Consider the following 12,017-nt stretch of genomic DNA (forward strand, 5'->3'; position numbering starts at 1 on the left):
TCTTGAAAAAAATCACAAAAAATCAGTAAAATCAAATCTCAGAAAATAGAAACAATCGCTTCTTGGGATGCGAGCTGCGATGCACATATCGACGTCTCAGGTTATCATGACTGTTGACCTTTGATTTTTTCATGCTTACTGTATCGAGATCCGTATACATGTAAAAAATATTCAAAATATGTCCACCACATACAAAAAGAAAATTTTGAATGATTTCGGTTAGTATATAAACCCCACATGGTACCTGGGATTTTTGTCTATAATGTAAATTGTATTACACTTATGACTTAGATTATATGAGCTATGTATCAATGGAGACGCATGGTAGTCTAGTCGCATAGGAGTATTGAGCGAAATCCCAAAACTTGATAACATAAAAAAATATTACTCAAACACGAAAAAAAAAACCGCTGATTGTTTTAATATGTTGTGTAAAAAAGCCTAAATTTTCAAGGAAAAATATTTAAAACATACTGCGCCCTCTGTCTACAAACCATGCAAACCATAAACAATAAATACAATCAATGTTCGTCAACACAAAATCCCAATTTTATAATATCATTATATTTTTTCTCAAAGTCAATCGATATTTCCGACCTTCCGTAGCATGGAAATGGTCACCCTAATGACAAAATAAAAATACGGGTCTCATATTTTGCGATAAGGAATAAAACTACATTTTTTTCACGAAATTCTAAGAACCACTATGGAATGGCTGAATATGTATCAAGGGGTGGGCACTAAACTGGCCCACAAAAATAAAAGTTCTAATTTTCCACGTGCGAACCTCTAGATTTGTGCCTTTAGGTGAGAAAAATTTTCTCTGAAAGTTTCAGCTCATCAGATGAGCTGGCGCTTTTAGTTTGAATTTTGTATGAAGAATTTGGATGAAATACACTCTTTTGATCATACAAAAGTTTCCATATTCTCGATTTGATTCAGATTTTCAAAACTTATAGTTCAGTTAATGAGTAACAATTTTGCTGAAGATTTCATTATGGATCCAGTTAGTTTTATTGAGATATTCGTTTTTGAATGTATATGAGCATTTTGTATATGACCAAAATCCCATTATCCCATTAAACCAAAAGCGCCAGCCCGTGTAACGTCAAAAAGAGCTGAAACGTTCAAATAGTGGTTATCACAACAAAAGGCACGAGTCTCTATGTTGGCCTGTGGAAAATATGAATTTTAATTTTTAAAGGTAATCTAGTTGATACGTTGCATAAGTTGCTTGTATTTTGTTGCAATATACGAGAGAATGCAAATAATTGATTAATATCTACATAATACTAAGGGATGATGTAAAAGTATCATATTCTTTTCATCACCGCTGGCCATTGGCCAGCGGGGCAAACGACTGGGTAATGCGTACCACCAGTACCGCGAGTACTTGAAGGATAAAATAGACCCCATTAGTGGTCCATTAGCCTCTTACCCAGTAACTCCTATCCCTACCTCCTCGTGGTGTCTCCTGGGATATGAGCAACCTTAGCGAAGATCGGGTAACCAACCCCGGTGGGAGCTTTGGTCATATGCTGACAGGGAAGGGGGCCCCTAGCGGGTTCGGCCTACACGGCCTGAGCGTCTGTTCACCATGGAGGTGCGGCTCAAACAGCGTCTGACTGGCATCCAGCGGCTGAATAAGAAATGCTGTATTGTGTCAGCTAAATCTAAGATGGCAGCCCCATCTACACAATAACTGAGCGTCTGTCCACCATGGAGGTGCGGCTCAAACAGCGTCTGCCTGGCATCCAGTGGCTAAAACAAGAAATGCTTATCCCCGAAAGCTATACCCAAGATGGCAGCCCCATCACGGCGGATAGGAGACCTTAGGCTAACTACCTACTGTCCCCGAAACTTTACAACTGTTACAGAAACCAATAGAGAAAGATCACGGACTGATATTACGGCAACGACTTTTAGCGCAAAACAACGGACAAGAATTGGAACATGGAATGTACTAACGCTAGCCCAACAGGGGAAGCTGGCACAACTCGCCAGCGAGGCTCGACGCATGAAGCTCGAAATCCTGGGACTAAGCGAAGTCCGTTGGCCAAACTTTGGAGAACACAAGCTGCCGTCGGGACAGGTACTACTCTATTCTGGTATTCGAGGTGAAAACGCTCCCCGCCACCGTGGAGTTGGTTTCCTGCTTAGCGCCCAAGCAAATGCGGCGCTCATCAAGTGGGAACCTATCAATGAGAGGATAATCGTTGCCAGATTCAGAACGCGGGTTCGTAACCTAACCATAATCCAATGTTATGCGCCAACCGATGCTGCCGAGTTACAGGACAAAGAGAACTTTTACAGTCAACTGAATGCAGTCGTGGATAAAATTCCGAGAGGTGACATCAAGATCTACATCGGCGACTTCAATGCGAAGATCGGCTCCGACAACACGGATTATGAGCGTGTCATGGGGCACCATGGTCTTGGCGAAATGAGCGAAAACGGTGAGCTGTTGGCAGAGTTTTGTGGCAATAACGACATGGTGATCGGGGGTTCGCTCTTCCCCCATCGACCAGTGCACAAAGTCACGTGGGTTTCCCGTGATGGACATACCGAAAATCAAATCGACCACATCTGCATCAGCCGAAAATGGAGAAGGAGCCTTCTTGACGTTCGGAACAAACGCAGTGCCGACATCGCGTCTGACCACCATCTCCTCGTTGGAGAGATCCGCCTTCGTATCGCGCGGGTCCAGCGGCGGGAGGTACGGCTCGGACGGCGATTCAACACACGCCGATTGGAAGACCCAGCAGTAAAAAGGTCATTCGTCGAGGAACTGGAGACCAGAGCTGCGGATATTCCTGATGGTGGCAGCGTAGAAGAGCAATGGACGGCGATCAAGGATGCCTTTACTGAAACGAGTGAAAACAACCTGGGCGAGCTGCGCGCTCAGAGAAAGGAGTGGATCACGGATGACACCTGGAGGAAGATAGAGGAGCGGAGAAATGCAAAAGCCGCGATAGAGCGGGCGAGAACCAGAGGAGCGAAGAACCAGGCCCGCCAACTGTATTCGGCTCTCGAGAAGGAAGTGAAGCGCTCGTGTAGGCGGGATAAGCGAGCGTGGGTGGACTCCCTGGCCGATGAAGGTGAGAAAGCCGCAGCAACAGGCGATATCCGTCTCCTCTACGATATCTCACGACGCCTGAGTGGAGCAAGGATGAATCCTAGGATGCCAGTGAAGGACGCGACTGGTCAGTTGCTCACCGACCCCACTGATCAGCTGAAACGCTGGTTTGAACACTTCGAACAGCTTCTACAAGTTTCGTCGGTCAACCAGCCATCAACATCTCGGCATGAACCGCCAAGAGTGCGACGCATCACTCGCGTCAATTCTGAGGCGCCATCCCTACCGGAGATCGAAGCTGCTATCCGAACCATGAAATCCAACAAGGCTCCCGGGGTCGATCGCATATCAGCAGAGATGCTCAAAGCTGACCCCATGCTATCTGCACAAATGTTGCATCAACTATTCTGCAATATCTGGGACACCGCGACTTTTCCGGCTGACTGGATGCAGGGCGTCTTAGTGAAGGTCCCAAAGAAGGGGGACCCAACTGTATGCGATAACTGGCGTGGCATTATGTTACTGTGTTGTGTTCTCAAAGTTCTATGCAAAGTTATCCTCAACCGGATACAGGAGAAGATCGACGCGACTCTCCGACGGCAGCAGGCGGGATTCCGTGCTGGAAGATCCTGTGTGGACCATATTGTCTCACTCCGCATAATCTTGGAGCAGGTCAACGAATTCCAAGAGTCCCTTTACTTGGTTTTCATTGACTACGAAAAAGCTTTCGACCGACTCAACCACGAAAACCTGTGGGGCGCCCTAAGGCGCAAGGGAGTTCCGGATAAAATCGTCAACCTCATCGAAGCTCAGTATGAGGCTTTCACGTGCAGGGTGCTGCACAACGGAGCCCTATCTGACTCTATTCGGGTAGTCGTTGGAGTGAGGCAAGGATGTATTCTATCACCGCTACTGTTCCTCATCGTAATCGACGAGATAATGGTTGGTGCGATCGACCGTGTGCCGAACCGTGGGTTGCTCTGGCAGCCTATTACAATGGAGCATCTAAACGACCTAGATTTGGCGGATGACGTTGCTTTAGTATCACAACGGCGTTCTGACATGCAGAGTAAGCTCGACGATCTCGCCGAACGCTCCTCAGCGGCAGGTCTCAACATCAACGTCAGCAAGACTAAATCGTTGGATATCAACACGGGAAATCCATCCAATTTTACGGTAGCTGGTCAGGAAGTGGAGAAGGTTGAAAGTTTCCAATATCTTGGCAGCCAGATAGCGTCGGACGGCGGAACCAAGAGTGACATAGGTGCACGGATCAAGAAGGCAAGGGCTGCTTTTGCGAGTTTACGAAACATCTGGAAGTCAAATCAGATTAGTCTCCGCACGAAGATCCGAATTTTCAACTCTAACGTGAAATCTGTACTGCTGTACGCTAGCGAAACATGGTGCGTATCAGCGGAGATCACACAGAAGCTGCAGGTGTTCATCAACCGATGCCTGCGGTATATAATTCGTGCTTGGTGGCCTCACAACTGGATTTCGAATGCCGAGCTCCATCGACGGTGTCACCAGAAGCCGATATCGACAGAAATTCGGGAACGTAAGTGGAGGTGGGTTGGCCACACTCTACGGAAGAGCGGAAATGAAATCTGCAAACAAGCGCTGGATTGGAATCCAGCCGGACATCGCAGCAGAGGCAGACCCAGGGGCTCATGGCGGCGAAGCCTAAACAAGGAGATTAAGCAAGTCGACCGGAATTTGACCTGGGCCCAGGTCAAGGCGAAAGCAAACAATCGCCCAGGATGGAGATCTTTCACGTTGGCCCTTTGCGCCAGGGATGGCGCTCAGGACACTTAAGTAAGTAAGTCCATAATACTAACATGAATCGTGATGCTGTGTTCAGCAAAGTTGTTCCTTGTAGTTTAAGCTACATGTGCTGATATTCTGAGCTTAATCGAGTTTGCTGAACCAGTTTTATGCACGAGAGAGTGATGGAATATTATTTCTCCATGCATTCCATTCCAAAATCCCCACATACATTTTGAATCAAAAGCGCCAGCTCGTGTTACATCCGAATGAGCTGAAATTTTCAGAGAGTGATTTTCTCACATAATGACACAAATCTAGGGGTTGACCCGTTGAAAAAAATAATAAAAAATTTCTCCCATATAAATGTGGGCCAGTCTAGTGGGCACTCTACCCTACACACTCATTTTGCACATGAGAAAGTTAGAAGATATTGAGAGCACATATCATCGGTAACTTTTTTCTGAGTGTGCCTCAAGTGTGCACGGTTAGAAAAAAGTACCCAAAATTAAGTTCTTTTCACTCATCTCGGCACTATAGTGCAGGAACCCAAAAGTAGGTAAAGCGGCTCAAAGTAATTTTCATTTACTTGTGTGAAGTTCGTATGGAATTTTCCACTGGCTTTTTAACCAAAAGTAAGTTAGTTGTACCCAACAACAGGTAAATATGATTATACTCAACGTTGGGTTCCCACACTTTACTACCCCTGTTGGGTGGTTTTGCTCCTCCGTTTTTGACAACATTAAGAGGAGAAAAGGAGACTAACTAGTCAAAAGTAGGTAAAAGTGAACTTTCCGTTGGGTACTTTTTTCTTACCGTGTGCTTTGTATGCCTGTACAAGGGAATGGCTGGTGAAGGAGCAGCAGTGGAGGGAAGCAATCAGGCAAAAAATAACAGCTTCCAATCACGACGAGCAGCTTCAGTTGGAAGGTACTACAATGTTTTGGTTTGGGCATTGATCTCCCGGAAATTAGTCCACAATCAGTTGTGGACGGGTTTGTAGCTCTGCGTAACGAATTTGATTACGGAGCTGGAGGGTATCATGCATCCGGATCCGGATACGGGATACAATATTTGCCGAGGAATACACCGAGAATAGTTTTCATGTAGCTTCCATTGGAAACCCACATGATTTTCATCCATAATCAAAATTAATGGAATTCCTCTGAATTTCACATAACATTTATGCGATCACATTAATTTTATATTATTTTTCATATGAATTCCATGGACCTCATAATATTCATGTGATTTTGTGGTGTGATTTTCTGCTATGTGATCAAAGGAAAGCTATGTGAAAATCACATTTTGAGTGTAGGCCAATTACAATCATTTTTTGAGTGTAGGCCAATTAGATTTCGTGGAGGATCTTTTTTTTCAAATCACAACCGGTGCTGTTTGGAATGTGGGATTGGTTGAGTGGGGTGTTGTTATCGTTGTTATCGTTATGATGGTCCGAATGTGAGAATGCAGATTCTCGCGTGGCATGATGTACGGCTTCCGACAGGCATTAGGATGTGCGCTGACTATGTGTTTTTAGACGCGACTTAGTGGAAATTCACGGTTGCGGTTTCCAAAAATTGGATTGTGTCAACAACTATGATTATCAAACGTTTGACGCACATATAGGGCAGTGCTGCCAGAAACATTAAAGATCATAAAAATGTCAAACTATGGGTGCCAAACAGTGCCAACGAGTGTGCCCAAGACAGCCCATATCTGTTGTTGGCTTGGCACACTGTGCGGAGTGACCAACCCCTTGATATGTATATATAATGTAAACATAACAGTAATCGAAAGGTCTCACCATATGCCTCCTATTATACCCATAATCACATCCTGTCGAATGTAAACTGGCAATGAAACTCCACAACACGATCGTGGTTTCACTCCTACTCTAAAAGTACACAAAACATCACCTGACCTGAATTCCGTTGAAAATATACCTGAAGTTCTCCTGGAGTTATCATGCAATCGCGAACTTTTCTAGAAAAAGGTTATCAAGTGGCACAGCGCCTCCTGCCAAAAATCGTGAAATACACAACAACAAAAAAACATAGACGATCAATTTGACAATCGGAAAATGTTAGAAGTAGGGCACGCTTCGATTCCAAGGTAACTGGCGTGTCAAGACAGCCTATATTACATGATATAAGCTAGAGAGGGTCTAGTATAAGAGAGGAAAGAATTAAAAACAGACTGGCTTGGCAACCTATGCCACAGCGCTTTCTAGCAACACCGCCAATGCAATCAAGATAGGCGCTGCTCGATTGGCTCTGGCTTTGACAATTCGTTTGACTCAAAACCAGCCAGTCCGCTCCTCTCTTATACTAGACACTCTCTAGTCTGTACGGGGTATAAAGGCTATGGCATATACAGTGGACCACCGGTAATCTGACCGTTCTTCTTCTGAACACTAAAAAATGCTCAAACGCCATCTAGCACATGGAATAGAGTAAAACGAAATTGAACGATGTGAAACGGAACGTAGAATCAAAACGAAACAGCAAATAAGGCTACAAGAAACTTTCTTTTCTGATGGTCGAAAGGTTAGGGTAGAGCACTACTTCGGCCTAATCGCCCGTTTTGGGAATATCAAGCAGAAAACATCAAATATAAATCTACACTCAAAATAATTGTCACGTCAAAATTACGTGAAAAATCACGTAGATCTATAAAAGTATTGTTGGTTGTGAGGCTACCTGACACAAGTAGAATTTAGTTGTTAGCATCTGAATTTTATCTGAAATACATTTCACATCCACCTTGTTAATCAATAACACTTACGTGAAAATCACATACGTTGGGAACATCATCCTGCCGATAATGACAGTTCTACTTTCACGTACTTTCTACGTGTTTCACACGTATGGAAAAATAACCAACATGGCCACCGTACAAAACGCACTGTAAGAATAAGAACTGTTAAGTGATTTAGAGATCGCCGGTCATTTGTTGCAGATTTTGGACGATATATTACTTCTTCCGTGTCAAAAATAGGTTTAATATAGATAATTCTAAACCACTGTGAAATCAGGCATAACATTTGATAACGGCACAAGAGCATTTGTAAACAAACTTTCTAAGGCCCTTTACAAGCGAACCAAAGTACGCCCACGCAAACCAACAACATCATCGGATAGGGGCAATTATCACCTTTCTGAATGTGGTATTCGTTTACGTACTTTGGTTCGCGTGTAAATGGCATTAGAAAGTTTGTTTACAAATGCTTTTGTGCCGTTATCAAATGTTATGCCTGAAATAGTCAATAAGTGTTCATTGTCATTATAATAATAAACATTGTACAAAATAACGGCTTTTTCTAATCCTGATAACGTTTCAATAATTGCGTAATATTCATATAGCATTTAATGCTTGAAATAATTGCTAAGTAAAAATCATTGCAATTATTGCAACATTTACTTTACATTCACAGTAATCATCACAGTAATTCTTATAAAGAAGACTAAATTCATCAAAAATGTTATTACTTTTGATTAGATTTTAACATAAATTGTATCATAATTTCATTTAAAATTCACTGAAAGGTTTCGTAGATAATACTAAAAAGTAACGTAATATTTACGTGAAACTCCAGTGGAAAGGGTGGGAATGGATGCCTTCATCGCTACATGAAAATCACTTAAGTTTTTCGTGAAAAGTGCGATGGAAAAATCCACATATTTTTCACGTAGCTTTGACGTGACAATTATTTTGAGTGTATGATTGCGGCGTGAATGTGTAAAACACACGTTTTGTACGATGCTTCTATTCAATAGCTGCAAGACGAAAAAAGTTAAATTAAGATCTCGAAAACAAAAGGCGCACTTGAAGTGTACAAAATTCATGCACGCAAATTAGCTTTTCTTTCCGTTCGATAGGCCAAAGAGAATCCCAATGGCGTTTCAATGGCTAATAGGCCCAAGAAAACCCGTAGGCCGAGTTGAGCCGCCAGAAGCAGTTTTGCATTTTCAACAATAAAAAAAATATTTCGCGACCCCTTATCAGAACTAACGGTACATATGGAAAGGTAGATAAATTAGGAAGTCATCTGTAATAATAACATTCCATTTGCTGCTAAACTCCGCTAAATTTAGAAAGACTAAGTCTGGGTTGTGGGCCTCCCTTAGCTCAGTCAGTAAAGGCGCAGCTACAAAGCAAGACAATGCTGGAGGTGGCTGGGTTCGATTCCCGGTCCTGTCTAGGAATTTTTCGGGTTGGAAAATTTCTCGACTTCCCTGGGCATAGAGTATGATTGTACTTGCCACACAATTATACTAATGCAAAAATGATACAGGCATCGAAAGCTCTCAATTAATAACTGTGGAAGTGCATCTAGAACACTAAGTTGAGAGCACGCAATAAGCTAAAATGCGGTAAGCATTAAGCATGAAATGCGAAGAAGAAGAAGAAGAAGAAGAATAAGAAGTCCGGGTTGTGCTTAATAGGCCGGGAATGGGGTAGTTTACCCTACTAGGCGTTCAAATTAAAAAAGAACCCCGTTAATAAGCACAAAGTGTCGTCCATATTAACGGGGGTCCGTTACAGTTATTTTCAAGCCCCAAATCTTCAAATGTGGAACATTGAATTTTGTTCAAATACATTCAACCTTTCCCCTACTTATTCAAGTTTGCCATAAAAGGAGGAAGTGATCAGAATAGCGTAGTTGGCATCCAAGCTTTCTCTATTCATAAAAAAAGGTACACATTCTGAGATATGCCAGTTTCACGAGCTTGTATGTAAAGTTCAACGGTTTCGTTTTGATTTTCATCATGTCTTCTTCGTAAACAACCCATTCGATTAATCAGGTAATAAATTCTAATAAAAAATTTCCAATCATCTCGCTGGGGAAGATGCAAAAACAAAATAATCTTTCCGCTGTTGTTTTGATGAAAACCTGTTCTCAACGGATGCGTGTGACGTTGTGAGTAGGTATGACTGTAAGTTATGTGCAAGATAAAGATCTTCGGTTCTAGCAATGAAACCAGATAGATGCTCCGGGACGGAGAATATATCGTTGGCAATATTTCATTAGGGCGAAACAGCTTTTGCAAACTAATTATCCAGTATTTTACGAGTGCTTATGGCCGCCACAATCTGGTTGAGTTTTTGGTAGGGAACATATGATTTGACGTTTGGGTTGTGTCGTTTGACGTATAAACGTTCAAATCTAATCGTTTACACGTCAAACGACACAACCCAAACTTCAAATCTTATGTTCCCTACCAGAAACTCAGCAAGATTATGGCGGCCACAATCGATCGTAAAATACTGGATATATGAACTGAAAGAGCAAACATTCCCCTACACGGTAACTTTTTTTCCTTAATTTGTTTTCCGTGTTGAGCACCAATGCTACCGACGCCAGGGAGGCAGCTCTCACACCTGGACCCTATCTATAAACCCAACGACTCATGAACCGGGGACCAACGGCTTTATTTCCCTTCCAAAGGAAGGCGTGATCATAGATGTTATGCCTAAGAACATCCCGGCAATGCCGACTGGGATTGAACCCAGGCCTGCTGGGGTGAGAGGTAATAAAGCTTACCACTACACCACTGGCACCGCTACACGGTAACTTTATAAATGGGTAAATTATTTATCTAATACACAAAGCGAGTAAAAGTTTCGTATTTGCGAGGAAAAGTTACTCATAAATGCGTACAGCAACTTTTTTCCGAAATGTGCGTTAACTTATATCTCGACTTATATGGAATTATACTCACAAATGGGTATTATCAAGTTACCGTGTACTTGATATCATATGGTTTTGATGACGGCAAAGATAAGCACTCAAGGTAGTAAATTACTACCCAACTAACATTTTCAGCTTTGTAAGCCAACTTTTCCAGCGTTGTGCTGTAAAGTAGGAAAGGAAGCTGCAGATACAACTACAAGCAAAAGCTAGCAAAATAGTTGTGGAGAGTGTTTACTCAACTTTCTCACAACCATTATTCAATTTGTCAGTCACACTGAATAACATCAGCCAATAAGCGCTAATGTCACTTCTATACACACACTACCCAACTTTCAACTTGTAGCTGCAAAATAAAGCTAACAAAGTGAATATATATTACTCATTTGATGGCTTCTACACAACCAACCACTCTTGCTGAATAACATAAACATCAAAAGTGCTTTTTCAACAACTAAACAACCTGTACTCAGCTTATAAACTGTGTTAGAGCAACTTCGGAAGTTTTTTCACAGTCAACTAGGTTTATTTTTAGACGTGTGCAGTTTTACAGCTTTTACTCTGTTCTTTTATAACTAGTCGAGAAAAAAGATTCATGTGTACTATTATAAAGCCTCTACTCAGCGATTTTGTTGTAGAAGGGAGTGTTGATTTGTTTACATAAGTTCAAAGTGTTGGCGTAGCACAGTTGGTAGTATCAAGGTTTGCCAATTAGGTCGTCTCGAGTTCGATTCCAGGTTCCGGTGCAGGGTAAATAATTTGGTGATGATTTGTAACTAATTTCGATTAATTTGATTCCCAGCAAAATAAACTCAATAAATTCCTTCATAAAAAAGCGTAAACAGTATTTAACCCGGCTTCAAGAGAAAGCTGTGTAGTGATTATTGGATAACCGGGAAAAGGTTGAATAAGCGCCTTTCAAGTTCACACACAACTAAACAGCAGGATAACAGCTGTATAGAAGCGTTAATGGATATGCAATAAGAGCTTCTCCCGACCGTTCCAACAGCCATAAGTAGCTGACTAAGTTCGCCAGATTTGCTTGTATAGAGGTTGAGTAAAGGTTTCCTCATATCGTATAACGTTTGAATACAGCTTGAGACTGTATAAATGAAATGAGTAAAGCGTTTACATTGTGAAAAATTGTTAGTTGGGTAATCCTCTTTTTCCCTTTATATCATATGTTTGTTAGAATGGATATGTGAGCTTTTATTCGTGAGAAATTGATGGTTAAATCCATTATTTACAACAGCAGTTTCACCCTTTAAATATGTTGATAATGATAATCAGAACCAGGCATGGAAAATCATTTGCGTTCATTTCGTGCATTCATTTACATTCATTTGCCTCTAACTTTTTTCTTCAATAGCATTCCGCAAAATGATGTATGGACTTTTTGTAGGTTTTGTTATTAGCTACAACTTTTGTTAACAAGTCAAATCCGGATCTCTTATGTATTACGAACCAGAGCGAACAGAAATC

Source organism: Ochlerotatus camptorhynchus, unplaced genomic scaffold (genome assembly GCF_037179485.1).
Source record: "Ochlerotatus camptorhynchus isolate MF236.1 unplaced genomic scaffold, CSIRO-AGI_Acam_v1.1 ptg000114l, whole genome shotgun sequence".
NCBI lineage: Eukaryota > Metazoa > Arthropoda > Insecta > Diptera > Culicidae > Ochlerotatus > Ochlerotatus camptorhynchus.